Source organism: Diabrotica virgifera, chromosome 8 (genome assembly GCF_917563875.1).
Source record: "Diabrotica virgifera virgifera chromosome 8, PGI_DIABVI_V3a".
In the NCBI taxonomy this organism is placed as follows: Eukaryota; Metazoa; Arthropoda; class Insecta; order Coleoptera; family Chrysomelidae; genus Diabrotica; species Diabrotica virgifera.
Genome location: NC_065450.1, coordinates 30,685,621 through 30,712,319, shown reverse-complemented (window position 1 = coordinate 30,712,319; position 26,699 = coordinate 30,685,621).

Genomic DNA, 26,699 nt, shown 5'->3' with positions numbered 1-26,699 from the left:
CAAACTCTTCCTAAATCATTTACATTACCTACTTTGAAATATTAAGATTATGTACATTGTAATGTAATTATACATAATGTAATTATATATAATGTAATTATATATAATGTAATTGTATATTATTGTAATGTAATTTTTCATAGTATTTTCGAAGCAGACCAAAAAATGTGAAAAAAAGTCTAATTTTATAGTTACATTGGGATAAAATATTACATATTTAGGTACTTTTCAGATTCGTTATAGTCTTTTTATATTTGCTGTCCAATTTCCCTTGAACGTTCCATCTTATGGATATTCTAGAAATTATTCAAATAGCAAATTTGAATTATGGATTCTTAAGAAAAATGCTTGACTTTTGACATGTATCGACAAGGTCTTCCAGATGTGTTTAATAGCTTAACACATTGCATTAGTTGTCAGTAGAAGTAGATTGTCTTAAGAATTCAGTTAACCGCTACATTTTGATCATTTCAGTCGAACCCGCTTATTGGAATAGCCTTCGTGCCAAGCAAAAATATTCCTATAACCGGGATATTCTAATAACCGATCAGTGGTGGCTAGTATAAATAAATGTACTGAATGTACGTCATAATAGTACAACCCACTTTGTACCTGTACATACATACGTGATGTACATATGTATATGGTTTTATTTCTTTTTATGTCAATAATACAGTACCTAGTATAACTACTGCTTATTTTATTAAAACACCAGACTACAGTATCTGTGCATATATACACAAATTAGTATGAAATGTATTCAATAATATGTAGATATAGGTATACAATACATATTTTCTTATTAACATACATATTATAACAGACTTACTTTTTTTCTGGAAAAATAATTCGTAATCTGAGACTAATTTTTTTTTGTTAGCTAAAATATTAGTCCTTGTTGCTTTAAAATATCATAATTAAAAAGTTGACATTGGTTTTACCCTCCAGAAAACTTCTTATAATACATATTATAAAGCGGTTATTATATATACAAGCGGTTATGACTTCTAAATTAACTGTTTCTAAAAATCTAAACAGAAAGCCACGTGGGTGGTGGGTGAGCAATACGAATATTTATACAAATGAAAACGTACCTATTTTATAATCGGTAAATGTTTGGCGGAGGGTAGAATTAGGGTGCCCATAATAAAGTAAGTAATAAAGTGTTTATTATCGACAGGTCCTATAAACCAGAGATCATTTAAACTTGCAGGACACATTTTTTTAGGAAAAATTTTTTAACATAAAAAGTTTTTGGTTACTTGAAAAATATATTCTAATAAGCGGTACCATTTTACAAACACGTATTCCTATAAGCAGTTAAATTTATTAAGGAGTAAATGGAAACGTTCCGGGACCTCAAAATTCTATTCCTTAAACCGGGATATTCCTATAAGCGGTACTCTAATAAGCGGGTTCGACTGTATATTCAAAATTTAAACATTGTTTTTAAACATACTTCTGTACCACAAGGATACATGTCTCAGGATTACAATTGTTATATAATTTTCTTGTCCTTTTTTTTATCCACACAATAGGCTATTCTGAAATTAGGTTCTGAGCATATCTGCTCATATATTTTTCTTTCTCTGCTTTTAAATAGATTTTATTGGCACATAAAAGGTACATTTTCATCTAATCTTTGTAGTTAATTCCTAGATTTATCACCTTAAATATAGCTTCAAATACAAAATACTGTGAAAATAATTATTTTTGATAATTAGTACAACCCAACGGAACTTCAGTGAAGCTGAACAGAATAGTCTAAAACAAAAGTCAACGCTTGAAGCAAAACAATAGTCAAAGCCCAAAAATACAAGACTGGTGACTTTAAATACATGGAAAAGAGAGAAACACTTCAAACATCTTGGTGCGGCAATAACAAGCTATGGAAATCTCTCGAAAGAGGTCAGAGAACAAACAATGAAAGCAGCTTGAATCTCGGGATACCTGAAAGAAATCGTATGGAAGAACAAATATCTAAATACTGAAAGGAAAGTTAAAATATAAAAAACAACAATAAGACCTATTTTAACATATGCAGCAGAAACAAGACCAGACAAAAATAGAACGTTGCAAATGATGAGAACACTAAGAAGTATACAAGGCAAAAATCTACGTGACAGAATAAGAAGTGAGGACATCAGACAAAAGTGTGGAATACAGGACATAGGAAGGTGGGTCAGACAGAGACTAAGGTATTGGAATCAACATATAAAGAGAATGGAGGACAGCAGACTCGTGAACTCGTGACTTTACTCTTGAGCGAAATTTAAAATTTTTGACATACCTCGTATAATATTCATAAAATATGATATCTGATGGTTGAATCTTAGGTTTTAGATCATGTAGAACTTTTTATGAAGAATAACTTTTTTTCGTAAAATAATAATAAGTAAGTTTTCCATATGGTCCCAACTTAGAGGAACATACTGTGTAATATATGAAAAAATGTTTGTCGGACAAATATGTTGGGCATTGTAATAAGTCCGACACGTACAACATGTCAAATGACAGGAATTATGTTGGTGATAAATAGCAGTCTGATTTTTCATGGGAGTTTAATGAAAGGGTAACAAATCAATTGGAAGTACTGTCCGACCAAATACATGGAAGGTTTTCGTAGTCTGACGTTCGAAACCTGTAACCTGTTCCACAATTAAAACTTCCCCTGTTCCAGTGTTCTCGTACATCAAAGTTTGCTCCACTAGATACCGTTAAGCTATTAACAAATTTTCAGCATTAATAAACTTTTTTTTGGTACGCGGGATCCAGGTCTATACTTTTAGCCCCATATTTGAAGAGTTTGATTTGAGTTATTGTCATTATGTTAAAATACACGGACTGAATCCTTAAACTAAGGGATTTAAATTAAATTTGATGAAATATTCTTAGGGATATTACACCGAACACAACTTTAGTGCAGTAAAATTCTCGTGTTAGTGATTCCATAGTAAATCACGAAGAAAAACCAGGGAAAAAAACGTTATGATAATATCCCTACATGGAAAGCATTTGGTCTTAGATTATGTTTACTCTCAAAATTAACACCAAACTGTATGAGTTTATATGTATGTTATTTTAAAGTATAAATTATGTATCTACGATAAGTTATTGACTTACCAATCGTAGTATTTTCGTACTATCCTCGTTTAATATGAGTAACCACATCCTACTGCATTCTTCCGAGGAATTTGCGACACAATTTGTTTTATTTAACATTTTTAGCAGCTTCTTTAATTTTTCTCTTTTTACCATCTGATTCATCACTGAATTCTATGTTCACATTGAGATATATTTTATCTAAAACTAAACCTAACAATGAACAAGGAAGAGCAAAGGATTGTATTTATAAAATACATTCTGAATGCGAACAATTTTATTTAGGTGAAACATCAAGACCATTAAATATTAAAATAAGTGAAAATCAAAAATAGAGAACTTAATAGATCTCAAATATGTGGAAAGTGGAAAAATCAATCAGTGGAAAGTGGAAGAAAATCAAAGAAGCGGCTCTAATTATGTTTAATGAAACCAATTGTGTCGCAAATTCCTCGGCAGAATGCAGTAGGATGTGGTTACCATACTGAAAGAGGAAATCAATAGAAATGAAATACCACGATTAATAAGTCAATAACATTTCGAGGATACATCATTTATATTTTAATATTAATATTTATATATTTATGTATGTATTATTAATATTAAAAAATTGGAAAGAAATCCTTTGTAAAAGGTATAAATTTGTTTTATTAAAAATCCCTTAAAAGGGCTACATCACAACAAAACGTTTTCGATTTTTATAAAAAATCATCATCAGTGTTCGATAAACTGGATGCTAGCTGAGCCACAAAAGAAAAATATCTGGGTAAAAACCCTTTACATAAAATATAGATGCCTTAAAAGTGCATACTTCAATAAAAAGGCCTGTGATGGTCACATGGCAAACAGGAGCAAACTGTTTGCCATGTGACCATCACAGGCCTTTTTATTGAAGTATGCACTTTTAAGGCATCTATATTTTATGTAAAGGGTTTTTACCCAGATATTTTTCTTTTGTGGCTCAGCTAGCATCCAGTTTATCGAACACTGATGATGATTTTTTATAAAAATCGAAAACGTTTTGTTGTGATGTAGCCCTTTTAAGGGATTTTTAATAAAAAAAAATTTATACCTTTTACAAAGGATTTCTTTCCAATTTTGTGATTGATGGTATACAGCCAACTACAGGAAAACTTTTTCTTTTCCTTGTGGATTTTATTAATATTATTTTTATTTTAAAATAACATACATATAAAATGAGAGTTTGGTGGTAGTTTTGAGAGTAAACTGAATATAACACCAAATACTTAGAATGTCCGGATAGTATCATGAGGTTTTTCCTGTTTTTTCCTCGTGATTTATTACGGAATCACGAATACAACTTTAGGGGTAAACTAAGTAGTGAACTAAAATTACTGAACTTTGATTAATTATTGTTGTTATTTTTCTTTTGCAGGCAGGAGATTTTCGTTTGTAGATAAGTTATTAAAAATTAAAAATCGTATTTTAGTTGATTTTGAGAAATTTAAATGTCTAGCTATAACGTTCTTATAAATTTTTAAAAAAGAAGTTTTTCTAAACTATTTTTGCGTGCCTTGTTCAATCTCTATAATTAAAAATGACGTAGTGTTTGTAACTTGTGCAAACATATTTGTATTATATAATATGAGCATTAAAAACAAAATTTCTAGATTTGTATGGAACCGATTATATTATATTATTTGTGTCTATCACTTTATATTTTCAATTAAATAAACAAAAGGGCCGACTACATTCTTCCCTTAGTCATATTGACTTTTATTATACGTTGTTTTATTTATTACCTCATCAACTGTAAAATATCAACTCCTCCTACTTACCTATCTCCCACTCACACCTTAAAATCCTACATAGATACTAATAATAAAGATGTACCTGCACACTAAAGTGCACCCGAGTGCCGACATAGGCTCAGATCATCCAGTATACAATAAAGGCAATGTATGAAATTATTAATATAATTTCAGTTTTTGTGGACTGTATGAGTTCCTGGTTCAAGTGAAATTAAGAGAGGGTTATAATAAACAGTAACGTTTTAAAAATCTTACCAAGTTTTGTGTCACTGTTTACTGTTTGCGTTTTGATCAAACACATATGCCGTTTTTCACGCGGTTTCACAACTGTTCCGTGCACGAGTTTTAATGTTCTTAACGTTTTAACGGATATTTTATATCGAATTACTGTCTGATTTTGCCGAAATGGGTTGCCAAAGAAAGCTCGCTGCTATCTCTGATCATAATGTCTGTAGTGAGATAGGGAGTGGGGTAAAATTACGAGTAGGTTATGACTAAGAACTCATACAGAAGTAGAAAACTTCAATTTGTATATTGGTATAAAATAGTTGGTCTGTGCCCATTGAACTGGCAGGTACCTAGCATTTGTTCGAGCAGGGAACAATGTTGGCCTTTGAGCATTTATATGACAATTTAATCCATTATATACAATTTATTCCATATTAACATCGACTTGGAGTCACTATATTTTGTTAAATAATATTGTGTAAACCATATATTTTGAGGTTACCACTTTTAATAGCGTGCTAGTTTCATCTTCTCAGCAGAATGCACTGATGATGGTCTAATTTAGATCGAAAACGTTTTGCAATCCATTTGGATGGCGTTTTAAGAAGTTTTTTAATAAACTATTTTATACCAATATACAAATTAAAGTTTTTTACTTCTGTATGAGTTTTTAAACTATGATGGTATACAACCAGCTACTGGGATTTTCCCATTGATTTTGTTATTACTAAGGACTGGATTAAGGAAAAGTTTAAAATTATTGAACTCATACAACAAAAAATATGATTATTTTTTGCGTGTGACAAATTGAACACGCAGTAGTGACCAAAATTACAATGAAAATAATAAAACGAAGAATAACAGAAGCATAAATCGATACAAGTAAACTATGGAGAGCACACATAATTCAACGCTTGACACCTGAAATTGATAATCGATTAACGAATGTTACAGAAATTATTTTGCATAATACTCAAATGAGTACTAGGTCTGGATCCCGCGTATGAAAAAAAAGTTGATTAATAGCAAGCTGAAAATTTGTTAATAGCTTAAGGGTGTCTAGTCGGATAAACTTTGATGTATAAGAACACTAGAACAGGGGCAGTTTTAATTGTGGAACAGGTTAAAAATTTGGAACGGTCACACCATGAAAACGGCACATTTATTTTGTCCGACAGAACAGACTTAAACTCTCCGAACAGAGATTAAACTCTCATGCAAAAATCAGACTGCTATTTATCACCTGTCATAATTCGTGTCACTTGACTTATTCTACATGTTCCACCCATTAAAACGCCCATTTGGTGATAAATAGCAGTCTGATTTTTGCATGAGAGTTTAATCTCTGTTCAAAGAGTTTAAGTCTGTTCTGTCGGACAAAATACATGTGCCGTTTTCGTCTTCTGACCGTTCCAAATTTTTAACCTGTTCCACAACTAAAACTTCCGCTGTTCCAGTGTTCCAATATATCAAAGTTTGTCCGATTAGACACCCTTAAGATAATAACAAATTTTCAGCTTGCTATTTTAATCAACTTCTTTTCATACGCGGGATCCAGACCTATACGTAGTAGAAACAAAAGTAGATCAAAGTCAAAACGAAATTCTGACAATAACCAGATACAAAAAGAGGCAATTTTAGATTTAATGGAAGAATCGTTACTATTTTATCGTTATCTATTTTTGTTACGTTATTATTTTATTTAGTTTACCATTTAATATGAAGTAATTTTCTAAATAAAATTTTTAACATAGGCACATGAATTAAATTATTTTTCTTTTTTTGCCAAATATAGTTTAATATTATAATCAAATCCACAATTCAAGTTTACTTTCATCAAGTCACTTACAACCGTCCATTTCAGTAAGTACAGCTTTTACATTATAAAATGAAGTGTTTAATAATTTTCTCTTTTAAAATACATAATAATTAGTACCCGTAGTTTTTAGTAAGTAAGTAATTATGTTTTCAATATCGTCAATACTCTATATATGTTTTGGTACTGCATTTGAAAAGAAAACAATAGATATTCAAAATGTAGTGGTCAAAATTTTTACTTATGCAAGGATTTTGGCGTGTCGAGATTCTGGCGTGTCGAGATTCTGGCGTGTCGGAATTCTGGCGTGTCGGGATTTTGGCCGTCGAATTTGGGCTGTCGGGATTTTGGCTGTCGGGATTTTGGGTGCCACCGATATTTGATGTATAATCTTGTTAATAATTGTTTTGACAGCATAAACACTATAAATTAAGTCCAGTACTAAAAGCTTAACTCCATCTTTTTAAGACTAAGGTGTAAATAGCCTCTCGTAGCATACCATAAAATAAATTAATGTTTACCAAAAATTATCGGCAAAATTGTTTATACGAAATTATTTTTTGCATGTAAGCCTTCCGCTGTAGTAAATCAGTCTTTTAAAATTAATTAGTATAAAGATTTATAGATGGTAGAGACGGTACAACTAAATAAATATTAATTACCGCTTGTACGGTGTGACGCACGCTTTTTTTAATAGGTGCTATATTTTATTGGTGTACGTAGTTCCGTACTCAGATTTAATAAATATGATTGCTTGATTGTAAATATTTGGCTAGGCATACTATAAGTTGGTACCTAGTTGCAAGAAAATATAAATTGTTTTTAGTTATATGGTATGATGCAAATGAAAGCAATAAATTTATTTTCTAAACCGGCGACTTTAAGGAAAAACCCCGTCATAGGTCGATTGTTAATTTTTTTTTTATTTTCGACAACTAATGACCACTGACATGGTAGGTACGGTGAATTTTTGCAGTTAGGTACCTAGTGTCATGTGTAGTGTGTGTGTTGAGTAAGTGTCTTGTTACTTTGCAAAGTCTACGTCATTGTCTTTGCAAAGAGATGCTAATTGTATCCGAACGTCTGCGGTTCCTCCGGTGTAGTGTTGCCCAAAATCGGTCTTGGTCTTGCAGTCTTGGTCTTGTTCTTGCGTTTTCGCAAGACCAAGACCAAGACCGCCTAATTTTAGCAAGACCAAGACCAAGACTTACCGTGAAAGACTTAAGCAAGAACAAGACTAAGCCTGCGAGACTCTTGCGTCTTGCAGTTAGAACTGAGGGTCGTTTTAGCTATGTGCTAAAGTGCTAGGTGCTATGTGCTATCCGTATTATACTACGGGATGAAAGCGTGGACACTGAAGAAAATTGACGTGAGAAGACCGGAGACATTCGAGATATGGATGTACCGAAGAGTGCTGAAGATCTCATGGGTAAATAGAATAACCAACGTAGAGGTAATGAGACAGACCTATGCATAAGGAAAGAGAAGTACTTCTAACAATTAAGAGAAGAAAACTGAGATATATGGGACATGTGATGAGAGGAGATAAATATCTAATACTCCAGTTCATTATGTAAGGAAAATCCAGGAAAAAAATTTATAGGAAGCTGATAGCTGATTTAACTCATGGCTGAAGAATCTTAGGGCATGGTTTGGAAGTAGTAACAACGAATTATTTAGAGCCGCACTCTCAAAAGTAAAAATCGCTTTGATGATTGCCAACCTTCGAAGCGGAGACGGCACCTAGAGAAGAATGCGCCACCCAGAGAGTTATAATATACTCCATTTAATAATAAAAGGCAAAGGAGACGGAAGAAAAGGGCCAGGTCGAAGAAAAACGTCATGGCTTAGAAACCTAAGAGAGTGGTTTGAGAAACTCCAGCTTCCATTTTCCGAGCTGCCGCCAACAAAATTACTATAGCCAATTTTGATAGCCAACACTCGATAATCGAGCACGGCACATGAAGAAGAAGACATGTGTGAATAATTTTATTCCCCTTTAAATTTCCTGAAATTCAAATACTCATCAGTACGAACTAACCAGCATCTGAAAGAATTACTAAGAAGTGCTGTTACCATTTATTCATTAAGATTTAAAGAATTATCCAAAAGAAGTCAAATAAATTTATATTTAAATTTAGTACAAATATTTACACGTGTTCAATAAATATTCTGTACAAAGTTTTCATAAAAAGACACTATACCTATCTAATATACTTTACAAAATTGAAATTGGACTATTTAGGCGGCCTCAGGAATATTTTAAAATTATAAACAATTTTTTGGCTTATAAACAAATAAAATATCTCGGGAATTATTAAACTAAATTAAATCGTGTAAACGGTATTCGAAAAACAGCGGCAGGACGCTTCTTTTAAAAGAAAAACGATTGATTACGACGAGTGGTTCCTTAGATACAACCGGTGAAATTTGACCGGAATTTACGGCAAAGATATAAACAATAGGATCATAATTTTCAAACCATCACCTTTCTATTTTTGTCCTCTTTCTCCACACCAATTTTCATATCCTTAAAATGCTCATAACATATATTATTATAATAAAAACTATCGATAATACGTGTGCCAAATCGATAATACGTGTGATAAATTGCCAAAAATAGCAAAATGCCAATCAAAAATTAGGTTGGAGAAAATGTAACCCTCAAAGTTCAAAATCGGTATACGTTAAAAAAATGCATTTTGTCGGCTTCCCATGGAGCAATTTCCTTCATTCTTTTTTTGTTCCCAAGTAACTCGAGTAGAGCCATCGAACTAATGCATTATTAAATGTCAGACTTGCTTTTGTTTTGTTATAATAAATTAATTTATTTATTATAACACAAAATTTTAATTTGTTTAAATAAAAATTGTTTAAATAATTATACAGCTTTCAAATGAGAATATTTATGTTTTTAACTTTAAAAGGTACACTTGTAGTAAGTTTATCTAAAAAAAGCCTACAACTGGAAAAAATATGTAGCTTTCTGTTCTTTTTTTTTTTTTATTTAGAAATAACCGCATTAACCACGAAGGTCATCAGCGGGGTAACGAGAATACAATTAATAAGTTTACAAAAGTATGAAATTGTGTACAATTAAATCTTACTTGCTAGGTTACATTTATTAAGGAATTGAAAAAGAGGTTTACAGTCGGTTTGCAGGTTAAGAATGTCTTTCATATTGTTTGAATAACCAGATATAGATTGTTTGTAAGCGGCAAATTCATCACATTCTGTTAGCACATGTTTTACTGATACTGGTATATTACACCTTCTGCATTTTGGTGCTTCGGTATGGGTAATGAGATGCTCATGAGTAAGTTTACAGTGTCCTAACCGAAGACGAGATAAGATGACTTGGTTCGATCTCTTGGTTGTATGTGGATTCCATGGACCAGTATCTTCTTTAACGTCTCTTAACTTGCTCGTGGATGTTTTCCATTTTTCACTCCATAAATTGAGAGTCATTGATTTTAGTAATTGTTTTGTATCTGCGGCTGGAATTGATTGTTCTGCCAATGTTGGTAATTGCGCAGCTGTGTAAGCCCAACGATCAGCGTTTTCATTTCCCTCGATTCCAGAATGAGAGGGAACCCATAGAAAAACTATTTTTGAGTCTGTTTGATGCAGACTGTGTAATATTTCTTTGATTAATATGACTATAGGATTTTTCGTGAAGGTTTTTTGTATGAGTCTCAGTGAATTGAGTGAGTCAGATATTATTAAGGAGTGTTTGGATTGTGCATTGGAAATGTGCTTCAACGCTTGTAATATGGCATAAAGTTCACCATTTAAGATGCTGTAGGAGCTGGGAAGCTTAAATAAATATTTGGTTTCATTGTTTATGTATACTGCTGCTCCTACACCTTGGGAAGACTTAGACGAATCAGTGAATAAGTGGGTATAATTTTTATATTTTGCGACTATTTGTTTATAATTTTGATATATAAGACGTGGATTGGTATCGTATTTATTATATTTCGTCAATTGGGTGTTTACATGTGGGGTTCTGACAATCCATGGAGGAATGCTGTGTTCATTCATTAACCACGTTCTAGGGAAATTTTGGAGATTTAACGTTGATATATACCGGTGAATTCTAACATAAAAGGGTGGTGGAGAGGTGCTATGTTGAAAAGTTGATTTGAAACGATTACAGAACGTGTTTTTGTGAGCAGGAATTGATGGTATTGATGCTATTCTGGAGGCATAGGATAAACTAAGAATTTGTCGTCTGAAAGATAGAGCTGGTTCGCCCAGTTCGCAGTATAGGCTTTCTACAGGCGTTGTCCTGTAAGCCCCTAGAATTATTCTTATTGCGGTGTTGTGTATAGTATCTAAGCATTTTAATATTGAAGGGCGAGCAGATGTGTATGCAATACATCCATAATCAATTTTTGATCGAATAAGGCTTCTGTATATTTTTAGCAGCATTAGACCATCAGATCCCCAAGACTTGTTTGCTAAGCATCTTAATAAATTTAAGCCCTTTTGACAAGAAAGAGTTAGTGTTTTAATATGATTTTTCCACGACAGACGTTCGTCGAATATCATGCCCAGAAAATTTATGTGTGGAGTATAGCTTAGTTTCTGGTTGTATAGGAATATTGATGGTCGATGCTGCTCTGGTATGTTTCTTTTTGAGAATAATACGCAATTTGTTTTGTTTGGGGAGAAATTGTACCCAGACATTATAGACCAACGTTCGAAGGATGTTATGCATTGCTGAAGGCTTTGAGCCATGGTGCTAAGACATCTTCCCTTGATAAACACGATCATGTCATCTGCGTAAAGTCTGGCTACAACTGGTTTCTTTAAATCTTTTAAGACATCATTCATAGCAATTAAAAATAAAGTTGGGCTGAGAATTGATCCTTGTGGTGTGCCGTTTAATTGTTTCTTGGTTGATGATATTGTTCCAGAAATTCGGACTTGGAATTCTCTTTGAGATAAAAAATTGCGTATGAAATTTATTATATTGCCTTTCAATCCCCAGTGATGTAGTTTATTTAGGATGATTTTATGGCATGTAGAATCAAAGGCTTTATTAATGTCAAAATAAATTGCTAGACATTTATCTTTAGTAGCAAATGCTTCGTGAATATGACTTTCTAGGTCAATAATGTTATCAAGTGTGCTTCTAGATGGTCGAAATCCGGATTGTTCGGGAATTAATCATTTGTGAGTTTCCAAAAACCATATTAGTCTCTTGTTGATTATTTTTTCTAGCAATTTACTCATGGAGCAGGTTAGGGAGATTGGCCTGTAAGATTCAGGCAAGAGTGAAGATTTGTTAGATTTAAGTATGGGGATGATTGTTGCTTTCTTCCAGATTAAGGGGAAGTCACTATTATTCCACATGTGATTAAAGATATTAAGCAGGATTTGTTTCGCCGTTTCTGGGAGATTTTTTAGAAAAACTGGAGGGATGTCATCGGGACCAGAAGAACTGTCTTTTAGTGATGAGAGAGATTCCTCCATTTCTTCTTTTGTCAGTGGCTTGTTTAGAGAATTAAGGTTTTCCAGCTCTTTGAATTCCGTAGGGAGGGCAATGTTATCATTAGTTATATTTCTGTTTATGGAAAGCTTATGATAATAGTCTGCGAATGCTTCACCTATTTCTTTTGTTTGGTTTACTCGTTTGCCGTCATAATCTAATGCTTTAATGACATGGTAAGTTTTGTTTCCATAAATACCTTGTATCTTCCTCCATGCCGATGATATTGTAGTGTTTCTGTTTATGCTTCCTACGAACTTCTTCCATGACTCTTTTTTACTTTTGTTAGTAATATATCTTGCTTTTGCCCTATGTTTTTTGTATTCAATTATACTTGTTGCGGTTTTCTCCCTCCTACATCTATTTAGAGCAGATTTGCTGTTTTGTATTGCTTCGGCACATTCGTCATTCCACCAAGGCACAGGTTTAAATTTCTTGATATGTTTTGTTTTTCCTATTGAAAATTCAGCGGCTTTTATGATTATTTCGTTAAGTTGAGTTACTGCTGTATTTGCGTCCTTCCACTCATTAATTTTGTATATGTTATTCTCAATGGTTTTTGAGAAAGAGCTCCAGTCGGCTTTCTTTATTTTCCATTTCTGATGGATACTATTTCCGTTTGATATTTTGTCTTTTATAGTTGAATTCGTTAATTTTATAGGAAAGTGGTCACTGCCTAGTAAGTCATCCATAACTCTCCATTCAAGGTAAGGACTAATAGTTGGGCTACATAATCAAAGATCGATGCAAGAAGAATTGCCAGTAGCTATATTGAATCTAGTATTGCTGCCATCATTCAGTAAACTTATGTTCATGGTGTTAAATATGTTTGATAGAATTCGTCCCCTTCTGTCTGTTTTTTGAGAACCCCAGGAGTAATTGTGGGCATTAAAATCTCCTAGAAGAATGAAAGGAGTTGGAAGTTGATTAACTAGAGACTCCAGTTCATCCTCAATTAAATAATGGTCAGGAGGAATGTATATGTTGCAGATGGTGTAATTTAGTTGTGCTTTAATTTTTACGGCTATCGCTTCTAGGTTTGTATTTATTCTAATTTGTGTTGCTTGTAGATTCTTTGAGACGTAAATGGCTACGCCGCCACTCGCAACTTGTACATTTCGGTTTTTAACGAATTCATTGTATCCCCTCATTTTGTGGACATTTTCGTCTCGGAAGTGAGTTTCTTGTAGACACAATATGTCCAGAGAATGGAGGGCTATGATATGCTGTAGCATATTTAAACGGGTATAGTACCCATTTAAGTTCCACTGGAGTAATGACTCGAATGTATTTATTGGGTATCTTGAGATGTATTTGAGATATCAGATTGGGTATCACTTACATCTTGGGATTGCTTTAGTAATTTCTTTTTTAGCCTTGTGACACGAGTTTTTAGTTTCTTAGTGTTTGCGTGAGGATGGAGTTCTTCTAACATATCTATTAGTTTTGGAATATCTTCTGTGAAGTCTTCCGCAATGCTAAGAACATCCCTCGACCCGTATGTATTTTCTAGGAGCTGTTTAAGCTGATGGCTGTTGATTATGAAGGGAGGAGAATGGGAGTCGATATAGTTTATAATAGATTCAGTAAGTTCTATTTCTTGATCTAATGTATTAGATTTGGGTTTTTTGTTTTTCTGAACGACTGTTTGGGGAAGAGAGAAGGTAGAAGTATTGGGTGGCATTTGTTCTTCTGGAGTGGCTGGGGTCATATCTTCAGCTGTTCGTTTTGTTGCGGATGAAGTTGTTGACTTAGTATTTTTTTCCGAGGATGGGATATTTTCAGATTGAGCAGTGTGATCTGGATTTGTTACCAGATTGGATGTGATCAAAGCAGTATTGGCGACTTTTGCACAATTTTCTACTACTGAGGAACTTTCGGGTAGAATATTATTTATTGAGTGAGAATTTAAGTCATTAGGAGATGTTTCATCCGGTTGAGATATTGACGAGATTGGAACATTATGTGTTGGTTGTGATGATTGTTGAGAATGTGGGTTAATATTGCCCGAAGGGCATTGGGATGCAACATGACCCGCTAATTTGCAGGTAAAGCAGCGTTGACTGTCTAGGGCTAAAAAGATATGATATGATAGATTATCATGTGTTATTTCTAAGAATTCGGGTATGGTAATATCTGGGGAAGGAGCGATATACACCTGTCTTCTGAAGCTGAGTATGTGTTGGTATTCTGGATTTGATGCACCTATTCTAAGAAAGTTTATTGGAGAAACTAATTTTAATCCAATATTTTCCAGTAAGGTTACAAGAGTTTCGTGTGGGATCGTTGGGCTTACATTCGATAATACTAGTCTGTCTGCTGGTGAAATTAGACGTCTTGCTTTGATGACTTCATTATTGATAACAATTTGACCATGATTAGTTAAAAACTCATCAACCAGTGATTTATTGGTTAGATAAACACATATTCTGTTGTGTGAAATTCTGCTACAGAAAATGATGTTTATTGGTTTTACCAGAGGTCCCAATTGGAGAAGATAATCTTGAAGTTTTGCTCCCTGAATGGAGCCGAAGATAAGTGCCTGGTCTTTGTTAGGATACTTGTAGATATTTTTTGAGACAGTGCTTGCATAAGATGTGTTGGAGGTATTCATATTATTTAAATTATTATCTGGGTGAGTGTTGGTGGATGAAGATTGATTTGTAAATGTTGGTTGTGACATTTTATTTAAAATATTCAAATTTGCTAAGTTATTTTGTTAAATATAATTATTGTCCAAAACATTTTTCCCAGGCCGACCCTGCCTTTTGTTGTTAAAAATTCTTTATTTCGCTAGGCGAGTTTTTACTAGCTAATTACTTTTCAGTCTTGTGTATCTGATATCTAACCTCAATCAGCCTAACAAAAATCGTCTGGATGCAGTTAATATTAAAAATTTACTCACAGTTGCTGTTCTTGGTATTTTATGTCACTGCACTAGTAAAACTTAACTATTAAAAGGCTTTTATTTAGCGGTAATTTGTTTAAATCGACCGTAAATTATAAAACGTGTGTTTACAAACAGGTCTCACAAACAAGTCAGTTTTCTGTTCTTATAAATAAATTAATCTATTATAACAAAACAAAAGCAAGTTTGACATTTAATAATGAGTTAGTTCGATGGCTCTACTCGAGTTATTAGGGAACAAAAAAAGAATGAAGGAAATTGCTCCATGGGAAGCCGACAAAATGCATTTTTTTAACGTATACCGATTTTGAACTTTGAGGGTTACATTTTCTCCAACCTAATTTTTGATTGGAATTTAGCTATTTTTGGCAATTTTCACACGTATTATCGATAGTTTTTATTATAATAATATATGTTATGAGTGTAGAGAAAGAGGACAAAAATAAAAAGGTGATGGTTTGAAAATTATGATCCTATTGTTTATATCTTTGCCGTAAATTCCGGTCAACTTTCACGGGTTGTATCTTAGGAATCACTCGTCGTAATTAAACGTTTTTTTCTTTTAAAAGAAGCGTCCTGCCGCTGTTTTTCGAATACCGTTTTCACAATTTAATTTAGTTTAATATTTCCCGAGATATTCTATTTGTTTTTAAGCCAAAAAATTGTTTATAATTTTAAAATATTCCTGACTCCGCTTAAATAGTCCAATTTCAATTCTGTAAAGTAAATTAGATAGGTATAGTGTCTTTTTATGAAAAAATCATAGCTATTCTTATGCATCATAATTATTGTCGTTGTTATAGCGACCGTAAATTTTTAATTAAAAATTCAATTGTTGCTAAACTGTTCATTTAATTTCCATCGGCTTCTGGAATTATAATCTGCATGAAAAGGTCTTTTACACTACCAAGTTATTTAATTACTGATTAACAATTACTTATCTAAAATTTTAGTTGAAAATTAAAGATTTTGTTGGAAAAACCCGCTTTTTCCGGGGAAAGTTTTCGTCGAAGTGAATCGGGAAAAACACGTCTCTATTCAGAATTTAATTGTGGTGAATTTTTATTTGAGTATTTTTGGTGTAAAGTTAAAATCTTTGGAGTTATAGAGCAAAAATTGAAAAAAAAAACACGATTTTCGGGCGCCATTTTGTTTATAAAAAAAGTAGCACACTATCTGCGGACTTTGCATACCTATATTATTAATACATACAATAATAAGATTCGATTCCAGCAATAAAATTGCTGGTAAATAACTTTTCCTTGTATTTTGCTAATTAGCCCAGAGTATTAGAACAGGGTGCGCTTCCGTTGGAAGTTTACCAAGCTGTAGACGGGGTTGTGAATTGCAACTTTTTAGAATTCCCTCTTGTCTTCACTGCAGCATCCTTTTGGCTTGCATATTGTAGAAGCATTGAAGGTGTCACCAGGGAAATGGACCAATAAGTTTTCAATTTAAAAATTTTTTAGTAATATTTTTAACCCGCGAGTAGTCGCGCGGTGAGATAGAATATCAATTTTTATCCTTTTTCGCGATAACTTGATGAAAAATTTTGCAATTTTGAAAAAATTTCGTAAGTGCCTCGAGGAAGGGTGTAGTAATGAAACATTAAAAGGGTAAACCCTGTAGTTGGCTGTATACCTTTGTTAAGACAACGTAGAATGAAGTAAACACTTCTGTTGTATATAGGTATATTATAAATTTATTAAAAAATTTTAAAATTCATCCACAAGGGAGTGGTTGTACAAAACGTTTTCGGTCAAACTGACCATCCTCAGTGTAAACCTGGAAATAAGTGAACCACTTAGATTGAAATGCAAAAGGGTGAAATTTTGACAGTTAAAAAAGAAAATGTGGTTACTTACGTCCAGTGTACAAGTAATTGAAACTAGCCACTTGAATAGGTGTAAAACCTCAAAATAACATTATTGCTACATTATGAGCTGTATAGTAATCGACAATAAGTCGATGTCTTAAGATTAAAAATGTATCACATGTGGATGTATGTCATCCTTGCTCGGAATTAGCACAAGGTTGTGATCAGGTGAGAGGTTAACAACCAACTGATTAGACAGATTGGTGCCTGAAAATTCATGACAAGATGTCAAAGAAGATAGGTGGATTTCTCAAATGTCAACCGAAAAATTTTTGACAATGTGCATTAATATTTAACTTAATTATTCAATTGTGAATATGCAACTATTAAATTTGTTTGATATGAATTCTAAATTGTAAATAAAGGTTAATAAGCTATAATGATATATTCATTAGTGCACCGTAAACAAAAGCAAAATTCTACTCATATGCTGTGACGTCATAGACTGTTTGTCTACTGTATAGGACTGATAATAATTATATTAATTTGAGCAAAGTTATAATGAATGAATATTATTGAAAATTATATAGAAAATTTTTAAAATTTTTTTATCAAAATATGATATTTTAATAGAGTAGCAGCTGTAGAATTGGAAGTAATGCCAATAGTGAATGGTCGGTTGCATATGTTTCAGGGAACCAACGAATATAATGAGAAAATACCAATCTATAGATCTGTAATGTGAATTATTGGAGGTATTAAAGGAAATGATATTAAAAAAGGGAAGTGGAATTGAAAAAATGTATGTACATATCTTAATCAAGAAATCTTCTCTAAAAATATTTTGTTATGACTGAATGTAAAGAGTTTGTCCCATATAGAACTATTGAAAATCTAAATTTAGAAAAATTATTAAAAAGGTGATAAGGTAAGTTGCCTATGTTCAGTGGACAAATAAATGAAATATAATTACTGTTTTGAAATTAAATTGTGTGAATTGTTAAATGGATAAAGACTGATATTAAATTAGGAAAACTGCGCTGAAAGAAATGTACATGTTTTGATCAAAGAAGAAAATTAATTTTGATTGTAAGCTCTAAATGTAAAAAGAATATGTCACATATTAAACTATTGAAATTCTAGATTGAATATTGTATTGACCAAAGTTGATATTAAGTAAATTTATTAAATGTTGATAGCTGAGATTTATTTTTTATTTTAATCTAAATGAAAAATAGAGTGAATCAATTAAAATGTTGGAAATTCAACAAAATTTTTGGTTATTGTCTATATTAGAATGTCATATCCGAAAAGATCAAGGGTTCCATGGTGTGATTTTGATATAATGAGAAAATGATTTTGTTAAGTGAAAATAATTAAAGAATGAGATGGAAGAGATAGAGTCTTGACAGGAGCACAGAGTGAAAGAAACTGGAAGTACTAAAAGAATATTTGATTAGGTATAATGTTTGGGTTTTTTGTTTATTTTGGGTTTGTCGTGGTATGTATAGGAAAGAAGGCCAATGTGAAGGTGAATAAAAATATAGAATTATGGAAATAATTGTCTATGAATGGGGGTGAAATCACGGTTAAGAGAAAGTTGACGGTTAACACAGTTTGGACTTGTCCTTGCGTCCCTGACAATCTCTAAATCCTCATATAGGTCTAAACGAAGGGTATTCTTATCTTGGATGTTATGAATCAAAGTCACACCATCTGGGATGTTAAGGTGGTGTTTGTTGACTTTGAGATGGTGAGAGAAAGCTGATGTATTGTCACGTTTAGTGTGCTCTGCTGCTCTAGTAGACAGTGATCTATAGGTTCTTCCTACATAAGAGGCATCACAATCGGAACAAGATAATCTGTAAACACCACTACGATTCATAAAGTTGATTGGATCTTTAGTGTTAGATAATGTTTTGTTGAGAGTGTTATTGACTTTAAATGATATGTGGACATTGTCCGAAGAACAGAGAATGTGTTTGATCTTCTCAGATATGACAGTATTATGAAAAGGTAGGGACCTATAGATTGGTGTGATGACTGGGTTTGAATTGTAAGCTAGTTGCTGAAGACGATTGGATTCTCTTTTCCGGATGAGCTTGTCGATTATATTAGGGTTGTAATCATTGTTGACTGCTATTTGTTTGATTATATTAAGTTCCTTGTTAAATTCAGCTGTAGATAGAGGTAGTGTATGTAGTCTATGGATGAAACTCCTAAAAGCAGAATATTTATGAGACAGTGGGTGGTTGGATGAAGAATGGATAACATGATCAGTTTGAGTAGGCTTGCGGTAAATACCAAAGTTGAACTGGTTGTTGAGTCTGGTAATGGAAAGGTCTAAAAATCAAAAAGGTCTAGAATCATCTAATGCCATTAATTTTTTAGACCTTTCCATTACCAGACTCAACAACCAGTTCAACTTTGGTATTTACCGCAAGCCTACTCAAACTGATCATGTTATCCATTCTTCATCCAACCACCCACTGTCTCATAAATATTCTGCTTTTAGGAGTTTCATCCATAGACTACATACACTACCTCTATCTACAGCTGAATTTAACAAGGAACTTAATATAATCAAACAAATAGCAGTCAACAATGATTACAACCCTAATATAATCGACAAGCTCATCCGGAAAAGAGAATCCAATCGTCTTCAGCAACTAGCTTACAATTCAAACCCAGTCATCACACCAATCTATAGGTCCCTACCTTTTCATAATACTGTCATATCTGAGAAGATCAAACACATTCTCTGTTCTTCGGACAATGTCCACATATCATTTAAAGTCAATAACACTCTCAACAAAACATTATCTAACACTAAAGATCCAATCAACTTTATGAATCGTAGTGGTGTTTACAGATTATCTTGTTCCGATTGTGATGCCTCTTATGTAGGAAGAACCTATAGATCACTGTCTACTAGAGCAGCAGAGCACACTAAACGTGACAATACATCAGCTTTCTCTCACCATCTCAAAGTCAACAAACACCACCTTAACATCCCAGATGGTGTGACTTTGATTCATAACATCCAAGATAAGAATACCCTTCGTTTAGACCTATATGAGGATTTAGAGATTGTCAGGGACGCAAGGACAAGTCCAAACTGTGTTAACCGTCAACTTTCTCTTAACCGTGATTTCACCCCCATTCATAGACAATTATTTCCATAATTCTATATTTTTATTCACCTTCACATTGGCCTTCTTTCCTATACATACCACGACAAACCCAAAATAAACAAAAAACCCAAACATTATACCTAATCAAATATTCTTTTAGTACTTCCAGTTTCTTTCACTCTGTGCTCCTGTCAAGACTCTATCTCTTCCATCTCATTCTTTAATTATTTTCACTTAACAAAATCATTTTCTCATTATATCAAAATCACACCATGGAACCCTTGATCTTTTCGGATATGACATTCTAATATAGACAATAACCAAAAATTTTGTTGAATTTCCAACATTTTAATTGATTCACTCTATTTTTCATTTAGATTAAAATAAAAAATAAATCTCAGCTATCAACATTTAATAAATTTACTTAATATCAACTTTGGTCAATACAATATTCAATCTAGAATTTCAATAGTTTAATATGTGACATATTCTTTTTACATTTAGAGCTTACAATCAAAATTAATTTTCTTCTTTGATCAAAACATGTACATTTCTTTCAGCGCAGTTTTCCTAATTTAATATCAGTCTTTATCCATTTAACAATTCACACAATTTAATTTCAAAACAGTAATTATATTTCATTTATTTGTCCACTGAACATAGGCAACTTACCTTATCACCTTTTTAATAATTTTTCTAAATTTAGATTTTCAATAGTTCTATATGGGACAAACTCTTTACATTCAGTCATAACAAAATATTTTTAGAGAAGATTTCTTGATTAAGATATGTACATACATTTTTTCAATTCCACTTCCCTTTTTTAATATCATTTCCTTTAATACCTCCAATAATTCACATTACAGATCTATAGATTGGTATTTTCTCATTATATTCGTTGGTTCCCTGAAACATATGCAACCGACCATTCACTATTGGCATTACTTCCAATTCTACAGCTGCTACTCTATTAAAATATCATATTTTGATAAAAAAATTTTAAAAATTTTCTATATAATTTTCAATAATATTCATTCATTATAACTTTGCTCAAATTAATATAATTATTATCAGTCCTATACAGTAGACAAACAGTCTATGACGTCACAGCATATGAGTAGAATTTTGCTTTTGTTTACGGTGCACTAATGAATATATCATTATAGCTTATTAACCTTTATTTACAATTTAGATTTCATATCAAACAAATTTAATAGTTGCATATTCACAATTGAATAATTAAGTTAAATATTAATGCACATTGTCAAAAATTTTTCGGTTGACATTTGAGAAATCCACCTATCTTCTTTGACATCTTGTCATGAATTTTCAGGCACCAATCTGTCTAATCAGTTGGTTGTTAACCTCTCACCTGATCACAACCTTGTGCTAATTCCGAGCAAGGATGACATACATCCACATGTGATACATTTTTAATCTTAAGACATCGACTTATTGTCGATTACTATACAGCTCATAATGTAGCAATAATGTTATTTTGAGGTTTTACACCTATTCAAGTGGCTAGTTTCAATTACTTGTACACTGGACGTAAGTAACCACATTTTCTTTTTTAACTGTCAAAATTTCACCCTTTTGCATTTCAATCTAAGTGGTTCACTTATTTCCAGGTTTACACTGAGGATGGTCAGTTTGACCGAAAACGTTTTGTACAACCACTCCCTTGTGGATGAATTTTAAAATTTTTTAATAAATTTATAATATACCTATATACAACAGAAGTGTTTACTTCATTCTACGTTGGTGTAGTAATGCGTAGGAATTTTTTTTCTTCTTCTTTTTCTTCTTTTTCTTCTTCTTTCTGTGGAATTTATGGCTTTGGGGAGAGCCAATTAGCTTTAACCCGCGAGTAGTCGCGCCGTTAGATAGAATCTCACATTTCATCCTTTTTTGTAATACAGTAAAACCTGTCAGTAACGGCCACTAAAAATAAAAGAACTATTGGCCGATATAGAAAGGTGGCCGCTATTGCCAGTTTTTGTAGTCTACATATAATTAGTTTGGGAAATTTTTAAACTGGCCGTTAGGACAGGTGGCCGATGTTGGCAGGTAGCCGTTAACACAGGTTTTACTGTACAGTAAAATTTGTCAGTAACGGCCACTAAAAATGAAAGAAGGAAATTTTTAAACTGGCCGTTAGGACAGGTGGCCGATGTTGGCAGGTGGCCGTTAACACAGCTTTTTAATAAAATTGTTAACACAACCCGTTTACAGGCCGTTAATTGTTAACAGGCCGTTAATAAAATTGTTGGAAATATATATTTTCAATATAAAAAGTAGATAAAAATAGTACAAAATAAAAATTTGTTTTAAATTCGTATTTTGAGATAGAATCTCACACGCGACTATCGACGTTACAGAAGTGAACGCGACTACTCCCGGGTTAATATTTTTCAATATTATTAATGTTTCTATTAGGCTGAAAACTTTGCCTTTCAGTGGCCAGATGACGCTAGTCACCTACTCCACTGACGTCAGTTGCAATGCGGGATTAGCTTTCGTGGTTTTGTCACTTTGATCAGAGAGCAGCAAGCCTACGCCTCTTCGATGATGACTCCAAAAAGAGTAGAAAATCGTCGATTCACAGTGTTGGTTTGCGTTCCCTGTTCTAAGTAAAAAATAAGACAGTTTTGCCTTCGCATTGCAACTGAATAAAAATGGTATACATTTTTATTTTTTTTAAATTTTAATAAACTTTGAAGGACAAAAACCTTCTTAAAACCGAAAATAGTTCTTCGTTTTCTTCTTCGTCTAGCCATTCACGTCCACATCTGAACATAAGCCTCTTTAAGTCTTCCTTTAAATTGTTTTTTGTTGTACGCTACTTATAGCCAATTTTTCCCAACAGTTCGTTTCAGATCATCTGTCCATCTCATAGGAGGTCTGCCTCTGGGTCTTTTGTGTTGTTATGGTCTCCAGGTTAGAATTGTTCTGTGTCATTTGTTTAGATCGCTCCTAGCTACATATATCCAGCGTATTCCCATTTCAATTTTAATGATTTTTGTACCACATCGGTGACTTTGGTTTACTGTCTTATCCATGTGTTTGTTTTCCTGTCCTTAAGTGATATGCCAAGCATAGCTCTTTCCATCGCGTGTTGAGTGACTCTGAGTATGTTCATATTATTTTTTGTGATTGTCCATATTTGTGCCCCATATGTTAATATCGGAATAATGCATGCATCAAAAACTTTAGATCTAAGATATAGTTGAATTTTCTGATTTCTAAGTATATAGTTTAGTTTGCCGAATGCTGCCCATGCTAACTTTCTTCTTCTTTTATTTCTTCCGTTTGAATTTCCCTATTTAATAAAGTATTATTTTTTGTCCTTAGTAAGTATACAGTGAGCACGTAAAGGTTGGAATAAATTCATTTTCTCGAGAATGGACAACTTTGGAAAAAATCCCGAAATAGGTCGATTTTTATTTTTCAATTAAAAGTTTTTGGCATATACATCATACTAGTGACGTCACCCGTTTGGGCGTGATGACGTCATCGATGATTTTTTTAAATGAGAATAGGGGTCGTGTAATAGCTCATTTGAAAGGTAATTCAATTCTCTATTCAGTAATATAAACATTAACATAATTATTTATACAGGGTGTCCAAAATTTTCTTTTAATTCAATTTATTGACAAAAAGAAGAATCTGTGTAATTTATTTATTTCAAAATACATTTTACTGCTATCAGAAAACAGGAAAAAATGTTTATTTGACAAATAAATATTGTTTTTTGCAAATTCAATATTAAAGCAGCTGCGAACAGCAATGGTTCTTTTTCAAATAAACATTTTTTTCTGTTTTCTGAGAGCAGTAAAATGTAAATTAGATGAATGTTAAATGTAAAATGAATTAAATCAATTACACACATTCTTCTTTTTATGTCAATAAACTTAATTCAAAATTTTTTTTTCGACACCCTGTATAAATAATTATGTTAATGTTTATATTACTGAATATATAATTTAATTACCTTTCAAATGAGCTATCACACGACCCCTATTCTCACTTAAAAAAATCATCGATGACTCCATCACTCCCAAATGGGTGACGTCACTAGTATGATATGTATGCCAAAAAGTCGTAATTTAAAAATAAAAATTGACCTGTTTCGGGATTTATGTTTCGAGAAAACCAAATTTATTCCAACCTTTACGTGCTCAGTGTATATGTATATTCTTCAACTTTTTCTATAACTTTGTCGTTTATTATTGTCACGTTTTCTTCAGACTGCATGACTTTTGATTTTTTTAAATTCATTTTTAGTTCTATTTTAGAAGATTCGGTGTGTAGTTCTGAAAGCATGGTTTGCAGTTCTTGTAGCTCAGTGGATATCAGGATTATGTCATCCGCAAATCGTAGATTAGGTACTGAGGTAGCGGCCAAGCAAGCAAGCAATTTGATTTAACCCGACCTGTGGGAATGTCCACCCTCTCGAAGGAGTACATTCGGGTGTAACAATTCATTGGGGCGAGGTGTTTTGACCCGAGTAAAAACAGGGATCACCCCACCTCGCTCCAATGCCCCAGGCCATCCCTTTCCCCCCCATAGCACGCTGATGCGCGATGGGGGCACAACTATCGTAGCCAAATGCTCTTCACAATGGAATCCTGGGTAATAAGATTCCAATGTGGTACCCTAATCGAATGCAAAAACTAGGCCAGCGTGATGCGCTCTATGCCTTTATCTTCTTTCTTACTTATCCGCGGAACTAAAAAATTGCTTGCTTGGGCCCCGAGTCATCGTGCTGAGCCCTAGTGGGCTCCGCCCGATGACTCGTTGCTCGAGTTTGTATGTGTTTTATGGTTTTTTTTATAATTTTTTTTGGGGGCTTTCGCCATTTTTTTATTTTATTTATATTTTTTTGGGGGCTTATGCCCTTCTGTAATTTTCTAAAATTCACTTACCTTAGAGGCGATCGTAGTACTTGATCTTCGTATGTAACGCTGTCCTCGGCACTTGTTTTCGAGCTACGAACTCACTACTATCACTTATCACTTTTATACTCTTATCCCACTATTTGTTGCTTCGGACGTCTGTGCTTCCATCGGTGGAACTCATCATACCTTAGCGTCTCTCGCAGTATGTAATTTGGGTGGTGCTCCAGTTCCGCGAATTTGGTCCTTGCCTTATCTGTCATGATTTCGGTGACTCTCACCTGTTGGAGTTCTCTGAACAGGAATCTTTCAGCTACATATCTTGGGACTCTGGCGGCCTCCCTCAAGCTGTTGTTGTGGGCTGCTTGGATCTTCTTCTTGTGTGTGTTACTTACTTGTCCCCATGCGAGAGACGCGTATGTTAATACCGGTAGGATTATACTATTGATCAGCCTTAACCTTGTTTTCAGTCTTAGTTTGCTTTTCCTGCCTGTGAGTCCTCTTAATGTTGCTTTTGCTATGTTGGCCTTCCGGACTGTGGCTTCTACGTGTTGTTGGAAGGTTAATCCTTTGTCCATGATGACTCCTAGGTATTTAGCTTCGTTTTTCCACTCGATGGGTCTGTTCTGCACCGTCAGCTGTTCCTCTGGCTGTTGTCTTCCTTTCTTGTATAGAACCGCTTGCGTTTTATCTGAGTTGATAGCTATCTTCCATTTTATACTCCATTCTTCTATTTCTTCTAACGCTGTTTGCAGGTTGGTCACTGCTATATCTACATTTCTATGTTTGGCCGCTATCGCTGTGTCGTCGGCGTAGAGGCTCATGAGGGTACCTGGTGTTCTAGGTACATCAGCGGTGTATATCGTGTACAGCAGGGGTGACAGGACCGCTCCCTGGGGTACCCCAGCTTCCGGGTTTCCGAGCTCGGACAGGACTTGTCCTATCCGAATCCTGAAAGTCCGGCCGCCCAAGTACGACGAGATTAGTCTCGTCATCGCCCCGCTGTACCCGAAATCACGCATTTTGTATAAGAGCCCCTTGTGCCAGACTCTATCGAACGCTTTACTTACGTCCAGGAACGCTGCTCCAGTGTACTGCTTGTCGTTGAAACCAGCTGCTATGTACTCGGTTAGTCTGAGTACTTGTAGCTCGCTGGAGTGCTCTGCTCTGAAACCGAATTGAGCTTCTGGGATGATATTTAGTCTGTTCGTTTCCGCTTGCAGTCTGCTTAGAATGATTCTTTCCACTATCTTGCTGATCGCTGGAAGTAAGCTGATTGGCCTGTAGTTCTGCGGGAATGTGTGGTTCTTGCCAGGTTTTGGGATCATGATGACATGGGCCTCTTTCCATCTGTTTGGGAATATCTTGTATCTTAGTATTGCGTTCACTATATTTGTGAAGTACACTATAGCTTTTCTGGGCAAATATTTTAGGGCTCTATTTGTTATTTCGTCTAAGCCAGGCGCTTTTCTCGGCGAACTGTTTTTGATGTGTTCGTTGATTTCTTCCGGTGATGTTGGGGGAATGA